The 19,161-nt window shown below is 43.9% G+C and overlaps 1 long non-coding RNA gene across 1 annotated transcript in view; it reads right to left on the reverse strand.

Annotated features, from left to right (window-relative positions):
• Positions 1 to 3,395, reverse strand: part of LOC144691704 (uncharacterized) — a 163,272-nt gene extending 159,877 nt beyond the window's left edge. Inside the window, exon 1 of the long non-coding RNA XR_013579191.1 lies at positions 2,928 to 3,395. This is a non-coding gene — a long non-coding RNA (uncharacterized LOC144691704). The remainder of the gene's footprint in view (positions 1 to 2,927) is intronic.
• Between the last annotated feature and the right edge of the window lie 15,766 nt (positions 3,396 to 19,161).

The following is a 19,161-nucleotide window of genomic DNA, read 5'->3' on the forward strand; positions in this document are numbered from 1 at the left end:
GCTCACCTGCTGGCGCCTTGATGGCCACATGTGTACAGTCTATAGCACCCTGGACGCGGGGGAAGCCAGCAATGGCTGCGAAGCCTCTGGCTCACTGTGCCTGACTTGCCTGGTCCCAGCGGTAATGGATGAGGGTCAATGCACGTCTGAACAGAGCGTCTGTGACCTGCTTGACACAAGTGTGGACAGCTGATTGGGAGACACCGCAAAGATCACCCACCGAGCGCTGGGAGGAGCCAGAGGCATAGAAGTTAAGGGCACCTGTGACCTTCAGAGCCACTGGCATGGGGTGTCCACCCACACAGTTTGCGGAGATCTCAGGCCCAATCATCAATGTGTCCCGACGTCATCGCACTGTCTCGCAATGTTTCGTTCAGCAGGTACGCGCCGGAGTTGGCTGCGTGCCTGCCGATATTTAAACGGCCTGTTAAGGCCATTAAGGAAGTGATTAATGTAACGTAAATGTAATTGGCCCACCTGCGTAAAATGGTGGCGTGGAGCCAAACGCGGGCGGCAATCGGCTCCGCGACAGCCCCAGCCCACTCCCACCGAGCCCGCCCGCCGCCTGAAAAATTCAGGCCTTAGTGTCACATTTGACCCCGAGATGAGTTTCTGACATTTAATTTGTGCCGTCACTAAAACTGCCTATTTCCATCTCCATGACATCACCCGGCTTTGCCCTGCCTTAGCTGCAGACACCCTCTTTCATGTTTTCACTGCCTCTAGACTCGACTATACCAATGAACTCCTGGCTGGTCTCCTACATTCTACCCTCCACAAAACTGAGGTTATCCACAGCTCTGCTGCCCACATCTTAACTCACAGCAAGCCCTGTTCCCCTATCATCCCTGTGCTCGCTGACCTACATTGGCTTCCAGTAACAAAAATAAAAATACCTGGAAAAACTCAGCAGGTCTGGCAGCATCTGTGGAGAGGAGCACAGTTAACGTTTCGAGTCCGTATGATTCTGTTGAAGAGTCATACAGACTCGAAACGTTAACTGTGTTCCTCTCTGCAGATGCTGCCAGACCTGCTGAGTTTTTCCAGGTATTTTTATTTTTGTTTTGGATTTCCAGCATCTGCAGTTTTTTGCTTTTATTTTGGCTTCCAGTAAAGCAATTTAAAATTCGCATCCTCGTTTTCAAATTTCCCCATGGTCTTGTTCCTCCCTATCTCTGTGATCTGCCCCAATTACCCCACAACACCCCCCCTCCGCCATTTTTGCATTCATCTAATTATGGCCTCTTGAGCATTTCCAATTTTAATCACATTGTCTAGGCCCGATCTCTGGAATGCCCTCCCTACAACTCTCCGCCTCTCTATTTCACTTTCCTCAAAGAACAAAGAACAAAGAAAAGTACAGCACAGGAACAGGCCCTTTGGCCCTCCAAGCCTGCGCCGATCATATTGCCCGTCAACTAAAACATTTTGCACTTCCGGGGTCCGTTTCCCTCTATTCTCATCCTATTCATGTATTTGTCAAGCTGCCTCTTAAACATCACTAGCGTACCTGCTTCCACCACCTCCTCTGGCAGCGAATTCCAGACACTCACTACCCTCTGCGTAAAAAACTTGCCCCGCACATCTCCTCCATAGTTTTCTCCTCTCACCTTAAATCTATGTCCCCTAGTAATTGACTCTTCCACCCTGGGAAAAAGCTTCTGACTATCTACTCTGTCCATGTCACTCCTTTAAGATATTCCTTTAGGGACAAGCTCTTGGTCATCTGGCTGAATATCTCTTTATGTGGCTTGGGGTCATGCTTTGTTTAATGCTCCTGTGAAGTGCCTTGGGATTTTTTTATATGTTAGAGGTGCTATATAAATAGAAGTTGTTGTTGTGGTCCCAGGGATTTTGGGGGACAAATTCGTCCACATAACATTGCTTTCTTCATTGCTATAATTCAAGAATGCCATGCGGGCTTTGCAGGTACAGACACGTGGCATTATCTACCCTGGTGAATCAGTCTGCATAGCTCTGCAAGGCAAAAAGCATAGGAATGAGAACACTTTGCAAATGATGAGAAAGAAGCTTTAATGATCCATCGGTATTATCACAACTTCTTGTTATTGTTGGCAGTGTCCGATGTATTTACTCAGTGCAGACCGGCAGATCAGACTGCAAACTCTTGTGTTTGATGGTGAAGAAGTGTCTTCTTTATTGTGGTTTAACTCTTAGCTGGAGCAGATTTTTGTCCAATTTGATTCTCTTTAGTCGTGCACATACCAATTGTACTGGGATTCAAACAAGGAAATATTAAGGAATTCAAGGAAATTGTTGCCAATGATAGAACTGAAGATTCGGCTTGAAAATATCAAAGGAATCTGCAGCTTCTACAATATAACTGGCACTAAATTTAATAAAAGTAAAGAAAGGTGTTCATATAGACCTGAGCTGGAAGAGCTCAGACCATCTCATTAGATTTGAGTGGGCCAATTTTAGAGCACTGCACTTAATTTGAAAGCGTGTGTGCATCACCATCCAAAGTTAAGTGGAACTGAATACAATTAACTAAGGCAAAAGATTACCAAATCACTTAGAGTAGAATTTTCGACATTCTCCCAATTTCCTGCTGTACTTTAAACTGAAGCTGTGTGAAAACGCTGGAAAATCATCGTGAGCAGTTTCTTTTTTTGCTATTTTATCAAGCCTGGTTTTCTGTCAAAATTATAGAGGGATACTGGAAGAATCCCATATGCATTTTAAAAAAGGGCCGGGCCAACACTACTTTGCAAAACACCTCTATTTTATACATACTTCACTGATAGAGGTGACTGTAATATTAATACAATGTATTGCAAAAGCTGGGAACAGGCTGCATGGTATGAACTAAATAAGCATTAGTAAACCATCGGGAACTAAACTAGACTTGAAATAGGATCAAAGGATTTTTTAGGTAAAGGAAAAATCCAGTAAGGTAAACTAACCTGTTCCTTTTTGATGGATCAATCCCGTCTAGCCACTTCGCACCATGTGCACCATGCTCCCTCAATCCCGTCTCTCCTGGGAACACATCCAATTGTCTCTGGAATTTGTTTTTGAAGGCAACTTCAATGGCCATTCTTAACACGTACTCCACAACCCTTTGAATGAAAATATTCAGCATGCTTTCCCTTCATATCCCTAACTTCTGATAGTAGGATCCTTCTTCACAGTAAACAACTTGATTAATCTCATAATCACACTAAGGCCACATTTCTCTTTGAAGATAAAACTCAAAATCAGTTGAATTCTGAGGTAATTTAAAAATATTGAAAAGTTCCAGCTCATTACTGGTAGATTTTTTAAAAAGTTACTGAACCACTGATCCTTACATCGAACTGTCGGCGTAAGTCATGATAAAGTGCTTGAGCACTGTGCACCTTCACTTGAATGGTTAAATGGCTCATGTTGACACCGATCACTGCACTGTTAGAAATCATGCATGTGTGCAAACAATTAGTACTGGTTAAAATGCTGACTAGAGGTCTGAAAATCCATCACCGCTTTGAATTTGGAACGTTTGAGGAGATAGACTGACAAGTTGCTCACCACCGCAATTGTGAGGCAACCACTTCCTGAACCAAGGTCGCTGGCAGGGGGGGCTCCCATACTTTTATTTTTGGTGATTCATAAAACTTCCATATTGATGTTGCCTCATGGACTACCAAATAATGAAGCAATAGCACAAAAGAACAGCCCTATTGAAACATAAAATCCATATAGATCAAACCAACAGTTTAAGTATAAACACAATGTACAAACATACAAATTAGGAGCAGGAGTAGGCCACTCGGCCTCTCGAGGCTGCTCTGCCATTCAATAAGATTTGATTGTAACCTTAACCCCACATTCCTGCCTACCCTTGATGATCTTTCACCCCCTTGCTAATCAAGAATCTATCTAGCTCTGCCTTAAAAGTACTCAAAGGCGCTGCTTCCACCTCCTTTTTAGGAAGAGAGTTCCAAAGACTCACAACCCTCAGAGAAAAAAATTCTCCTAATCTCTGTCTTAAATAAGTGACCCCTTATTTTTAAACAGCAACCCCTAGTTCTAGATTCTCCCACAAGAGGAAACACCCTCTCCACATCCACCCTGTCAAGATCCCTCAGGATCTTAAAGGTTTCGATCAAGTCACCTCTTACTCTTCTAAACTCCAGTGGATACAAGCCTAACCTGTCCAACCTTTCCTCATAAGACAACCTGCCCATTCCTGGTATTAATCTAGTAAACCTTCTCTGAACTGCTTCTAATGCATTTATATCCTTCCTTAAATAAGGAGACCAGTACTGTACACAGTACTCCAGATGTGGTCTCACCAGTGCCCTGTAAAACTGAAGCATAACCTCCCTACTTTTGTAATCAATTCCCCTCACAATAAACAATGACATCCTATTAGCTTTCTGTAGCAATTGCAAGTTAAGCCATTTCTTACTGTTACGGGGATCATGTGACGGTATAGATGAATCAGCCCTAAGCACGGGGAATCTTAGGGGCGGAGCTTTTTAGCCTTGGCCTTGGAACAAGCATGTAGCCTCATCTGGAGTCTGTAAATAAAGTTTACAGTTTCTTCCAAGAAACTCGTCCTGAACTCCAAGTTTATTACAACTGGCGACAAGGACAAGTAGCACTGATGTAGCACCTTGCCTCGCGACTGTGCATATTTCGATTTTTAAGGGCAGAAAGAAAAGAAGCATACTCACCAGCAATGCCTCTCTGTGGCAAGAGTTGACCTGTTACGACTCATCCATCGAGGACTGGGGTCAATACATTGAGCGATTAGGTTTCTACTTTGTAGCTAACGGCGAAATAACGGCAGAGAAGAAACAGAAGACAATTCTCTTAAAAGATATTAGAAGAGTGAAGAGGGGGCATGAAAAAAACACTGGTGTGTGAAATAAAGGGAAACCCCAAGGCATTTTATAAGTATATTAGGAGCAAGAGGATAATCAGGGAAAGAGTAGGGCCCATTAGGGACCAAAGTGGCAATCTGTGTGAGGACACGGAAGATATAAGCGAGATTTTAAATGAATACTTTGCATCTGTATTCACTATAGAGAAGGACTATGTAGGTATAAAAATCAGGGAGGGGAACTATGATATACTTGAACAAATTACCATTGAGAGGAAGGAGGTATTAGCGGTTTTATTGGGCTTAAAAGTGGATAAACCCCTAGGCCCAGATGAGGTGTATCCCAGGCTGCTGTGTGAGGCAAGGGAGGAGATTGCAGGGGCTCTGACACTAATTTTCAAATCCTTTCTGGCCACAGGTGAGGTGCCAGAGGACTGGAGGACAGTGAATGTGGTGCCGTTATTCAAGAAGGGTGGTAGGGATAAACCAGGGAACTATGGGTCAGTGAGTCTAACATCAGTGGTAGGGAAACTATTGGAAAAAATTCTGAGGGATAGAATTAGTTTCTACTTGGAGAGGCAGGGATGAACCAGGGATAGTCAGCATGGCTTTGTCAGGGGGAGATCATGTCTAACAAATTTGATTGAATTTTTCAAGGAGGTGACTAGGTGTGTAGATGAGGGTAGTGCAGTTGATGTAGTCCACATGGGCTTCAGTAAGGCTTTTGACAAGGTCTCGCATGGGAAAATGGTCAAGAAGGTAAGGGCTCATGGGATCCAGGGCAATTTGGCAAATTGGATCCAAAATTGGTTTAGTGGCAGGAGACAGAGGGTGATGGTCGAAGGTTGTTTTTGTGAATGGAAGCCTGTGTCTAGTGGTGTACCGCAGGGTTCGGTGCTGGGTTCCTTGCTATTTGTAGTGTACATTAATGCCGTAGACATGACTGTAGGAGGCATGATCAGTAAGTTCGCAGATGACACAAAAATTGGTGGTGTGGTAAATAGTGAGGAGGAAAGCCTCAGATTACAGGACGATATAGACAGGCTGGTCAGGTGAGCAGAACAAAGGCAAATGGAAGTTAATCCTGAAAAGTGTGAGATGATACATTTTGGGAGGACTAACAAGGCAAGAGAGGATACAATGAATGGTAAAACCTAGGAAGTACAGAGGATTAGAGAGACCTTGCTGTGAATGCCCATAGCTCCTTGAAGGCAGCTGGACAGGTAGATAAGGTGGTTAAGAAGGCATATGGGATACTTGCCTTTATTAGTCAAGGCATTGAATACAAGAGTAGGGAGGTTATGAAGCTGTATAAAGCATTAGTTAGGCCATATCTGGAGTACTGCAGTTCTGGTCACCACATTATTGGAAGGATGTGATTGCACTAGAGCGGGTACCGAGGAGATTCACCAGGATGTTGCCTGGGCAGGAGTGTTTCAGCTATGAAGAGAGACTGGATAAGCTGGGGTTGTTTTCCTTAGAGCAGCGAAGGCTGAGGGGGGAGCTGATTGAGGTGTACAAAATTATGAGGGGCATAGAGAGGGCAGATAGGAAGAAACTTTTCCCCTTAGTGAAGGGGTCAATAACCAAGGGGCATAGATTTAAAGTAAGGGGCAGGAGATTTAGAGGGGAGTTGAGGAAAATATTTTCACCTCGAGGGTGGGGGGTATCTGGAAGTGACTGCCTGAAAGGGTGGTAGAGTGGGAACCCTCACAACATTTAGGAAGTATTTAGATGAACACTTTAAATGCCATAGCACACAGGGCTATGGGCCAAGTGCTGGAAAGTGGGATTACAATAGATAGGGGTTTGATGGCCGGCACGAACACGATGGTAACTCCCGACGTCATCCCGGTCCCTTTAAATCTTCAGGGAGGCAGGCGGACAGCGCGATCACCTTAAGGCTGGCGGGTAGGCCAGGAGCCCCAGCGGGCTTCTGAAAAACCATTAAACCTCATCCACCGGCGGAATGAGGTTCAATGTCGGTTTTTAAAAAGTTTATTAAAGTTTTTGTGCACTTTATTAACATGTCCCATCTCGTGTGACATTGTCACATGAGGGGGACATGTTAATGATTTTTAAATTTTTCTATTTTTAAACTTTGAAATCCTTTCAGTGATCTCCCTGAGGCAGCACTTAGCCTCAGGGAGATGTGCACTGTTTCGTGCGCATGCGTGAAAGAGCGCATTCTCACATTTGGGAATTCCCCCCCCACCCCCGACCGCACAGGAAACGCAAGCGCTTCCCGGCGAACATCACGCTGAGCGGGCCTTAATTGGCCCGCCCACTCAAAATGGTGGCGGGGCCTGTTTTGGCGGCGGTGATCGGCTGCCTGCCCATCGCCGAGTCGGTCGGGCCCGCCCGTCCGTCAAGGGCAAAATTCAGCCCAATGACACTAAGGGCAGAATTTTGCCCTTGATGGGCGGGTGGGCCCCACTGGCTCGGTGGTGGGCAGGCAGCCAATCGCCGCCGCCAAAACGGGCCCCGCCGCCATTTTAAGTAGGCGGGCCACCCGATGGGAAGCACTATGTGCTTCCTGTGCAGTGGGGAGGGGGAGGGATTCCCCAACTGTCAGAGTGCGCTCTTTCACGCATGCGCACGAAAGAGCGCACATCTCCCTGAGACTAAGTGCTGTCTCAGGGAGATCACTGACAGAGTTTGAAACTTTAAAAATAGAAAAATAAAAAAATGATTAACATGTCCACCTCATGTGACACTGTCACACGAGATGGGACATGTTAATAAATATCACATAAAGTTTATTAAAGTTTTTAAAAACAGACATGAAACCTCATCCTCCAGTGAGGTTTCATGTTTTTTTAGAAGTCCGCTGGGACTCCTGGCCTGCCCACCAGCCTTAAGGTTGGATGGGCAGGGCCTTTAATTGGCTTAATTATCCTGTCAATGGCCTCAATTGACCATTGGCAGGTCGGCGGGTGGATAGCTGATCACGCTGTGCCCCCGCCTTCCTGAATATTTAAATGGGGTGGGATGACGTCGGGGGTTCCTCCTGACATTATCCCGTGTCATTTTCACATCGGCGAACGGGCCCCGTCCCCAGCTCACCAACGGAAAAATTCTGGCCTAAGAGGCTGCGGGAGCAAAACCTATAACCTAATCCATAGCTTGATGGCTCCAAACACGCTAAATTCCAGATCCTTCACCAAGCTGGCAGACCTCATGAAAGGACATCTTCAGCCTAAACCTTCAGTGATCATGCAAAGATTGAAGTTTAACTCTCAAGTGAGGGCCCCCGGTAAGTCGATTGCAAAGTACATCACAAAGTTAAAACAGTTAGCGGAGCACAGTGACTTAGGTGACACTTTAAACAACATGTTGCGAGATCAGTTGGTTTGCAGCATAAACGATGACACCACTCAGCGCTGTTTGCTTGCAGAAGTTGAGATAGACCTGAAACACGCCATGGAGATAGCGCTAGCAATGGAGAGTGCTGAAAGGGATTCACAGGCTTTGCAGAGTGTGCAACATGGCGCTGTTTTGCAGCTAGGGTGGGAACCTGCTGCTAGGCACAAAGTTCAGGGAGGCTACCGCGAAGAGAGACACGGTTCCTACTGCTAGAAAAATAAAAAGAAGTATTAGAAGCAGCTCACCAGTAACCCAGAAGTTAAAGTCTTACCGTGGGGGAAACCCTGCACCCAAAGTCTGTAGATTTAAAGAGGGAGAATTCCACTACTGCCACAAAAAAAGGGCATGTTGCTAAACAGTGCAGGACTAGATCAAGGCAGCCATTCAGACAGCAGGTCAAGTTAAATGAAGTGCACAATATAGATGAGCCAGAAGTTACTGAGGCTGACGTCTATTCCCTACACAATCTGAAGGCCAGGAAAACTGAACCAATCACTGTTACCCTTCAAGTAAATGGGAAGCCTCTTCTCATGGAAGTTGACACAGGAGCATCGACCACAGATGTATCTTTAAATACGTCAGAGCAGGTACCCAGCCATTGAGTTTGGAGAAAAGCCCTGTTCAGTTAAAAACATATACTGGAGAAGAAATACAGGTGAAAGGCATCACCTCTGTACCTGTATCATACAGACAACTGACAGCTCAGCTGCCAATAACTGTTGTAACAGGAGAAGCATTGAGCCTTCTGGGTCGTGATTGGTTGAAGGAAATCAAACTAAACTGGTCAGAAATCTTTCAGGTCAGGGCAGGAGGAATTCCAGAGTTGCTGAAAAAACATGACAGAGTATTCCAAGTTGGGGAAAATCAATGGCCTACAAACTAAAATATACGTGGACCCTGAAGCAACATCCCGGACCTGTGCCTTACATTCTAAAAGAAAAGGTAGATATGGAATTATTTTGTTTGGAGAAGGTAAGAACAATTCAGCCAGTCCGATTTTCAGAATGGGAGATCCCACAGTCCCTGTGCTGAAACTGGACCAAACCATTCCCATCTGCGGGGATTATAGATTAACGGTGAACAAGGTTGCAAAATTAGATAAATACCCAATCCCAAAGGTTGACAATTTGTATGCTAAACTTGCAGGAGGAACTAAACTGGACATGAATCATGCTTAAGCTAGACAACAGCTGGGAGTCCTCAACATCGGCTCCAGACCCCATGAAGTCTCATGGCATCAGGTCAAAAGTGGGCAAGGAAACTTCCTGCTGATTACCATGTACTGCCCTCCCTCAACTGATGAATCAGTGCTCCTCCATTTTGAACACCACTTGGAGGAAGGACTGAGGATGACAAGGGTGCAGAATGTACTCTGGATAGGAGACTTCAATGTCCATCACAAAGAGTGGCTCGGTAGCACCACTACTGACCGAGCTGGCCGAGTCCTAAAGGACATAACTGCTAGACTGGGTCTACGGAAGATGGTGAGGGAACCAACAAGAAGGAAAATATAATTGACCTCATCCTCACCAACCTAGTTTCCGCAGATGCATCTTTCCATGAAGTATTGGTAGGAGTGATCACCACACAGTCATTATGGAGATGAAGTCCTGCCTTCACATTGAGGATACCCTCCATTGTGTTGTGTGACACTGCCACCTTGCTAAATGGAATAGATTTTGAACAGATCAAGCAACTCAAGACTGGGCATCCATGAGGTGCTGTGGGCCATCAGCAGCAGCAGAACTGTACTCAAACACAATCTGTAACCTCATGGCCCAGCATATCCCCCAGTCTACCATTACCATCAAGCCAGGGGATCAACTCTGCTTCAATGAAGAGTGCAGGAGGGCATGCCAGGAGCAGCACCAGGCATATCTAAAAATGAGGCGTCAACCTGGTGAAGCTACAACACAGGACTACTTGCATGCCAAACAGCATATGCAGCAAGTGATAGACAGAGCTAAGCAATCCCATAAGCAACGGATCAGATCTAAGCTCTGCAGTCCTGCCACATCAAGTCATGAATAGTGGTGGACAATGAAACAACTCACTGGAGGAGGAGGCTCCACAAATATCCCCATTCTCAATGATGGGAGAGCCCAACACATCAGTGCAAAAGATAAGGCTGAAGCATTTACTGCAATCTTCAGCCAGAAGTAGTGAATGGATGAACCACCTCAGCCTTCTCTGGAGGTCCCCAGCGTCTTCAGCCAATTTGATTCACTCCACGTGATATCAAGAAATGGCTGAAGCACTGGAAAGTGCAAAGGCTAAGGGCCCTGACAATATTCTGGCAATAATACTGAAGACTTGTGCCCCAGAACTTGCTGAGCCCCTAGCCAAGCTGTTCCAGTACAGCTACAACACTGGCATCCACCCAGCTTTGTGCAAAATTGCCCAGGTATGTCCTGTATACAAAAAGCAGGACAAATTCAACCCAGCTAATTACGACCCCATCAGTCTACTCTCCATCATGAGTACAGTAATGGAAGGGGTCATCAACTGTGCTAACAAGCGGCACTATGCCCAGTTTGGGTTCCGCCAGAGCCACTCAGCTCCTGACCTCAATACAGCCTTGGTTTAGCGATGGACAAAGGAGCAGAACTCCCGAGGTGAGGTGAGAGTGACTGCCCTTGACATCAAGGCAGCATTTGATAGAGTGTGGCACCAGGGAGCCCTAGAAAAACTGGAGTCAATGGGAATCAGGGGGAAAACTCTCCGCTGGTTGAAGTCATACCTAGCACAAAGGAAGATGGTTGTGGTTGGTGGAGGTCAGTCATCTCAGCTCCAGGACATCACTGCAGGAGTTCCTCAGAGTAATGTCCTCGGCCCAACCATCTTCAGCTGCTTTATCAATGACCTTCCTTCCATCATAAGGTCAGAATGGGGATGTTCGCTGATGATTGCACAATGTTCAGCACCATTCACGACTCCTCAGATACTGAAGCAGTCCATGTCCAATGCAGCAAGACCTGGCCAATATCCAGGCTTGGGCTGACAAGTGGCAAGTAAAATTCATGCCACACAAGTGCAAGGCAATGACCATTTCCAACAAGAGAGAATCTAACCATTGCCCTTTGACTTTCAATGGCATTACCATCACTGAATCCCCCACAATTAACATCCCGGGGGTTACCATTGACCAGAAACTGAACTGGGCTAGCCATATAAATACCGTGGTGAAATAAGCAGGTCAGAAGTTAGGAATCCTGCGACAAGTAACTCACCTCCTGACTCCCCAAAGCCTGTCCACCATCTACAAGGCACAATTCAGAAGTGTGATGGAATACTCCCCACTTTCCTGGATGAGCAGAGCTCCCACAACACTCAAGAAGCTTGACACCATCCAGGACAAAGCAGTCTGCTTGCTTGGTACCACGTCCACAAACATTCGCTCCCTCCACCACCGACGCACAGTAGCAAAAGTGTGTACCATCTAGAAGATGCACTGCAAGAATTGACAAGGCTCCTTACACTGCACCTTCCAAACCCACGACCACTCCCATCTAGAAGGACAAGGGCAGCAGATAGACGGGAACACCACCACCTGGAGTTCCCCTCCAAGTCACTCACCATCCTGACTTGGAAATATGTATCGCCGTTCCTTCACTGTCGCTGGGTCAAATTTCTGCAACTCCCTTCCTAACAGCACTGTGGGTGTACCTACACCACATGGACTGCAGCGGTTCAAGACTGCAGCTTACCACCACCTTCTCAAGGGCAACTAGGGATGGGCAATAAATGCTGGCCCAGCCAGCGAAGCCCACATCCCATGAATGAATAAAAAAAAAGTTAATCCACCTGAAATCAAAGTTGAAACTTCGATCCCTGAGGTGCCAGATTGACAAAGAATAGACGTACCTGATGTCTCTGTTGAAGTAAATAATTCTGAACTGCCATTGCCTAGTGATGTCCCTGACAATACTGTTCCTGTGAAAGTCAATTCAACAGAGGAACTTCCAGTTGTAGAAATGTGTCGCTGTATCCAAATCCGAAAACTTCCTCAAAGATTAAATTTATAACTGTATATAATTGTATATAATATGGGTTAAGATGTTTTCATAAATAAGAGGGTAAAACAAAATTTATGGGGGAAGAATCTAGTAATTGTAAGTTAAACCATTTCTTACTGTTATGGGAATCATGTGACTGCATAGACGAATCAACCCTAAGCGCGGGGAATCTTATGGGAGGACCTTTTTAGCCTTGGTCTTGGAACAAGCATGTAGTGTCATCTAGAGTTTGTGAATAAAGTTTACTGTTTCTTACAAGAAATTCATCCTGCACCCCAAGTTTATTACACTTTCCTAATTACTTGCTGTACCTGTATACTAGCCTTTTGTATTTCGTTCACTTGGACAACCAGATCCTTCTGAAGCTCAAAGCTCTGCAATCTCTCATCATTTAAATAATACGCTTCATTTTTATTCTTCCTACCAAAATGGACAATTTTACATTTGCCCACATTATACTTCATCTTCCAGATCTTTGCCCACTCACTTAACTTACCTATATCCCTTTGTAGCCTCCTATATCCTCTTCACAATTCACTCTCATACTTACCCGTCATCAGCAAATTTAGCAACCATTCCTTCAGACCTTTCATCCAAGTCATTTATATCAATTGTAAAACTTTGAGGCCCCAGCACTGATCCCTGTGGCACACCACTCATCACATCCTGCCAGCCAGAAAAAGACCCATTTTTTATGCCAACTCTTTGCTTCCTGCCAATCTTCTCTCCAGGATGTAGAAGTGGTTTGGGTTGAGATGAGGAATAATAAAGGCAAGAAGTCACTAGTGGGAGTGGTGTACAGGCCTCCTAATTGTAACTAGACAGTAGGAAAGAGTTTAAAAGAAGAGATAATGGGAGCTTGCCAGGAGGGTACAGCAATAGTCATGGGGGATTTTAATCTACACATAGACTTGAAAAATCAGATGCGCAAAGGTAGCGTAGACGAAGAGTTCATAGAATATTTTCAGGATAGTTTCATAGAACAACACATTCAAGAGTCAACCAGAGAGTAGGCTATACTAGACCTTATAGTGAGCAGCGAGATAGGATTAATTGATAAACTCATAGTGAAGGCACCCATAGGGAGCAGCAATCATAATATGATTGAATTTTACATTCATTTTGAATGAGAAATGAATGCTTCCAAAACTAGTATTTTAAACTCAAATAAGGGCAATTATGAGGGCGTGAAAGCAGAGCGAGCTAAAGTGAACTGGCAAATGAGGTTAAGGGATATGTCAATAGAAGTTCAGTGACAGACATTTAAAGGGATATTTCAGAATACACAGGATGTATATATTCCAATGAGAAAGAAAAATTCCAAGGGGAGGATCCACCATCCATAGTTAAGTAAAAAAGTTAAAGACAGTATCAAACTTAAAGAAAAAGCATAGAATTATACAAAGATGGGTGGCAGGTCAGAAGGTTGGGAAGAATATAAAGAACAGCAAAGAGTGACAAAAATATGAATAAGGAGGGAAATATTAGAGTATGAGAGAAAGCTAGCTAGTAATATAAAGACGGATAGTAAGAGTTTCTATAGATATTTAAATAAGAAGAGTTAACAAAGTGAGCATTAGTGCTATAGAGGGTGCGGAATCGATCTTGGAAAGTAGAAAGATAACGGATGAATTGAACAGCTATGTTGCTTCAGTCTTCACTATAGAGGACACAAGTAACATCCCAGAAATAGCTGCAAATCAGGAAATAGAAGGGAGGGAGGAACTCGGGAAAATTACAGTCACCAGGGAGATGGTATTGAGCAAATTGCTGGGGCTGCAAGCTGACAAATCCCCAGGTCCGGATGGACTTTACCCTAAGGTCTTGAAAGAAGTGGCTAGTGAGATCGTTGATGCACTGATTTTAATTTTCCAAAATTCCCTAGATTCGGGGAAGGTTCCATTAGATTGGAAAATAGCAAATGTAATTCCTTTATTCAAAAAGGAAGGGAGTCAGAAAGCAGGAAACTATAGGCCAGTTAACCTAAGATCTGTCATAGGGAAAATGTTAGAAGCTATTTTTAAAAATGTTATAGCAGGGCATTTAGAAAAATTCTAGGCAATCAGGCAGAGTCAACATAGTTTTATAAAAGGGAAATCATATTTAACCAATTTATTGGAGTTCTTTGAAGGAGTCACATGTGCTGTGGATAAAGGGGAACCGACGGATGTACTGTCCTTAGATTTCCAGAAGGCATTTGATAAAGTGCCACATCAAAGGTTTGTTGCAGAAAATAAAAGCTCATGGTTTAGAGGGTAACACATTGGCTAGCATATCTGTCTTTTTCTGGTTGGCAGGATGTGACAGCTGGTGTGCCACAGGGATGGGGCCTCAAGTTTTTACAGTTTATATAAATGGCTTAGATGAAGGGACCAAGAGAATGGTGGCTAAATTTGCTGACAACACAAAGATAAGTAGGAAAGTAAATTGTGAAGAGGACATATGGAGGCTACAAAGTGACATAGATAGGTTATGTGAGTGGACAAAGATCTGGAAAATGGAATATAATGTGGACAAATGTGAAATTGTTCATTTTGGCAGGAAGAATTAAAATGATGCTTATTATCTAAATGGTGAGAAATTGCAGAGCTCTGAGATGCAGAGGGATCTGGGTGTCCAAGTGCATGAATCACAAAAGGTTCGTAAGCAGGTACAGCAAGTAATTAGGAAAGCTAATAGAATGTTATCACTTATTGTGAGGCGAATTGTTTGCAAAAGTAGGGAGGTTATGCTTCAGTTGTACAGGGCTTTGGTGAGATTACATCTGGAGTACTGTGTACAGTACTGGTCTCCTTATTTAAAGAAAGATGTAAATGAGTTAGAAGCAGTTCAGAGAAGGTTTACTGGACTAATACCAGGAATGGGCAGGTTGTCTTATGAGAAAAGGCTGGACAGGTTAGACTTGTATCCGCTGGAGTTTAGAAGAGTAAGAAGTGACTTGATGGAAACCTTTAAGATCCTGAGGGGTCTTGACAGGATGGATGTGGAGAGGATATTTTCTGTTCTGGGAGAATCTAGAACTAGGGGCCACTGTTTAAAGATAAGGGGATGCTCATTTAAGACAGAGATGAGGAGAATTTTTTTCCCTCAGAGGGTTGTGTCTTTGGAACTCTCTTTCTCAAAAGGCGGTGGAAGCAGAGTATTTGAATATTTTTAAGACAGAGGTAGGTAGATTCTTGATTAACAAGGGGGTGAAAGGTCATCAGGGTGTAGGCAGGATTGTGGGGTTGAGGTTACATTCAGATCAGCCATGATCTTATTGAATGGCGGAGCAGGCTTGAGGGGCTCAGTGGCCTACTCCTGCTCCTAATTCGTATGTTCGTATCCATGCCAACATGTTACGCCCTACACCATGAGCTTTTATTTTCTGCAATAATGTGGCAGCTTATCAAATGCCTTCTGGAAATAGGTTGCCTGGGGTTTTTGGGCTGGACTTCAGGTATTCAAGCTCTAGGAGCGACTCAGCCACGCTAGTCATAAAATGGACCTCCTTATCCTCACTGGTTAATTGTTGCAACTGGCTGAATTGTTTGCACTGACTTTTCACCCGTTCTGGTGCTGAGAGTTTATCTGTGTCAGTGTAGAATGACCCTATTGCCTGGACCAGTTCCAGAGCGATGTGACCGTGTTATAAACCAGTACATTTCAATGTCCTGAGGGACGTGGCTATTCCCATAATTTCCACATGTGTGCATGGTATTACTGCTGTAGATTGCTCTTCCATATAAATGGGACAGATACAATGTATTCCAGATGGTAGTCAGAGCAGTTTAAAGCTGTGCAGTTGTGAGTACCTGTATAAAAAAGGGGCTGGTCACAGCCCCAGATGCAGTCACTTAAATTGCCAACTCATCAAGCCCGGTAGCCGAAAGTACTTTGCTAAAAATATTTGTAACTTGAGCTAAAATTACAATCCAATCTATCAAACCTCTCAGTTCTCCCCAAGACAAGGGATCAGCTTCCAATTGTTTAAAATATGACGTATACCTTTTAAAGGAAAACCACAAGGAGATCTAAGTCTACTTACAGTAGCAGAGAAAATCTGCTTTGCGTTTATGTGTAAAACCATTACATTTTTCTGCATTTTGTTTCAACCTTGAGTTGATTGGAAAAGACATTTGAGTAATTTACTGTCCATGGATGCTGTCAGCCAAGTCATTTTTAGGTCTACATAAATTGCCGAATTACTTTGTGGTGTGTTGGATAATTTGCTCAAAGTTATAACACTTCTGCCATTTATAACCGTCTCTGGTTTCCCACTTAAAGCACTTTAGGGATCATTTGGTTTCTTTTCCTGTGTGTGTTTTTGTTCTCCCCTTCCTCCTTCGCTTTTCTCTGTTCCTATTTAAATGGTGTTCATCTGTAATATCTTCCAAGCTCGAGGCAGGCTCCACAACGCAGAAGTTAACATTTCTGTTTTCCCCACAGACGCTGCCTGACCAGCTGAATGTTTCCAGCATTTTCTGTTTCAGTTACCGGTTTTATTCACTTCTTATCCTTGTTTGGAAATCCCCTGCAGCTTTGGTCCTCCCTATCTCTGGAACATCCTCCAGTTTCTAAACCCTCCGACATATCTGAGCTCCTCCTGTTCCTTGAGCATCCCCGATTTTAATCGCTCCACCCAGCCTTGTCTTCTTCTGTCAAGCCCTTAAGCTCTGGAATTTCCTCCAAAAAACACTCTGCTTCTCCTTTAAGATGCTCCTTAAAACCTATCTTTTTGACTCCATTTTTTGAAATTTATCCTAATATCTCTTTACATGGCTCAGTGTCAAATTTTGTTTGACCATGCTCTTGTGAAGAGTCACGGGGCATTTTATTACATTTGAGGCACTGTATAAATGAAAGTTGTTGTTGTTTTGTGTTTTGTTGTGTGGTCAGGGTCTAGATGGGAGTTTTGGAAATTGCCTACTCTTCAAAGTATGCTCCTCAAGTCTGTAGTTTCCTAAAACCATTACTCTTTATTTACAGCAAGTATTTGCACATTTGGACCTCTAGTCATGGCTGGAGCTTCTCCTCCTTCAGACCTCTCTTACTTCTCAGTCATGTGATTTGACATCATTATTACATCATCACCAAGTAAGCTCCTCTTGCTCTACATTTTGATCTATGTTAGAATGTGAGGAATGTGATATAAATGTGGTGCAAAGGATAAAATGAGGAAACAATGGGGTAAAAGTTTGTCTGTCACTGTTTTTGGGATGAGAAAATATGCTGCCCAGGCAATACACTCCAAATAGGAGGTGTCATGACACATTGGGGATAGTGTGCTGTAATATCAAGGCCCTCTGTTCCCTGAGCCGCGACAAATGTGAGAAGTTTGACCAAACCATCAGATTGCCCCAATTCTACCTAACTGTGTAATTTAGGTTAATGGAATACAAGCACCTGATTTGTAAACTTATTAAGTAAATAACAGTTTATTGAACAAATTGTCTTTTACACACACGCACAGACACATACACACACACACACACACACACACACACAGGGTTCGATGGGTTGATTTTGATCGATGTCTTCCAAATTCCTTTCAGTTCTTGTTGATGACACGAGGAAGTCTTCCAGCACTTTCAGTGTTTAGTTCACTGGTTGAGAACTTGCTTTTCAACGTCTCTAAACAGTGATTTTCCCCTTTTCCTTTTTACAGGGGTTTCCTCAGAGAGAAAGCAGGTTATAGAGATATGAGGGGAAAAGCCAGCTAGCTATTATTGTGGAATTACTGGAATCTTCCACACACAGGAGAAAGCATTTTTAGGTCTTGTTCCTTTCAGGCTAGGAGCTATTCAGCTGCACTGCCCTCACACAAAACCTGGTCACCTGGTCAGGAGCCAATTAAATGCTGTTGTCAGGCAGCTCCCTTGGTCCAGAACACTTTTCCAGCACCATCCAGTCTTTCGTGGCACACTCTGGTCCAGGACTGCAACATTGTATATATCTCTCATCCTGTTCCAGTGGACATGTCTTTCAACCTGCAACCATTGTAATTTTTCTACAGTCCAACAGAAAATAAAAATATTTGTTCTTTATAATAGTCCCACAGAACTAAAAAGATATGTTCCTTACAGAGGCTTAAGTCTAGTCCAAAATCAGAATTTGGTCTTCAGCTCAATATATTAGGTGAGCCGCAGTGCTTGATCCATGTCCAAAGACAATTAGCCCATTTCACAGATGAAAAATGGGTTCATTGCCTCACTGGCATTAATCCTCAAATAAGTACTGAAGAAGTGGGTGAGAGAGGACACTAGAAACCATGGGAGGTGGAGTGCAATCGTGGATTAGCGCCTGAAACAGTTGGTGGGCCCACCACTGGCATGTGAAAATCATCTGCAGCCCACGACAATGGAAGCTTTCCCTTCAGAGTGAAGTTTAACCCCGAGATAGTGGCTACTTTCACCCCTTTTTTTCCCATTTGGAAAACTGTGCAACAATGACCAATTGCTACCCCCAATGTTCCACAATGGCACATCAGGGGCAATCAAAATAAACATGGGCCCTAAAAATGTTTCAACTTTCTGCTAAGGTGCTGGTCATATCTTTGTTGAAAGTGTGGTTGAAACCCCACTTACGTGTGTAAATTAGGTTTCCACCACAGTCCTGATAAAAATGACTATGGTGCGGGGGCAGGGAGCTCATGAAAATTTAGAGCCGATTCGTTGTTTATGGTCCTGTTGTGAGAATATTTTTTTGGATGTGGAGCACCACCCCCAACCATCCCGATTTCTCATGAAAGTTGCACCAACATACATTGAGCTTTAAATCTGCGTTGCTTTATTCAACACCCCACCATCCCAGTATGTACTCCCCTAGTACAAAAGATACCGGATCATGATTGTCATTTCCAAGTAACCTTCCCATTTCCAAGCTACCATCTTGGCAGAAGGTGAAATTTGAACTCAATAAAAAAAAACCTGGAATTAAATAAGTCTGATGATGACCATTGCCCGATTG

This window comes from Cetorhinus maximus, chromosome 1 (genome assembly GCF_964194155.1).
Source record: "Cetorhinus maximus chromosome 1, sCetMax3.hap1.1, whole genome shotgun sequence".
Taxonomy (NCBI): Eukaryota; Metazoa; Chordata; class Chondrichthyes; order Lamniformes; family Cetorhinidae; genus Cetorhinus; species Cetorhinus maximus.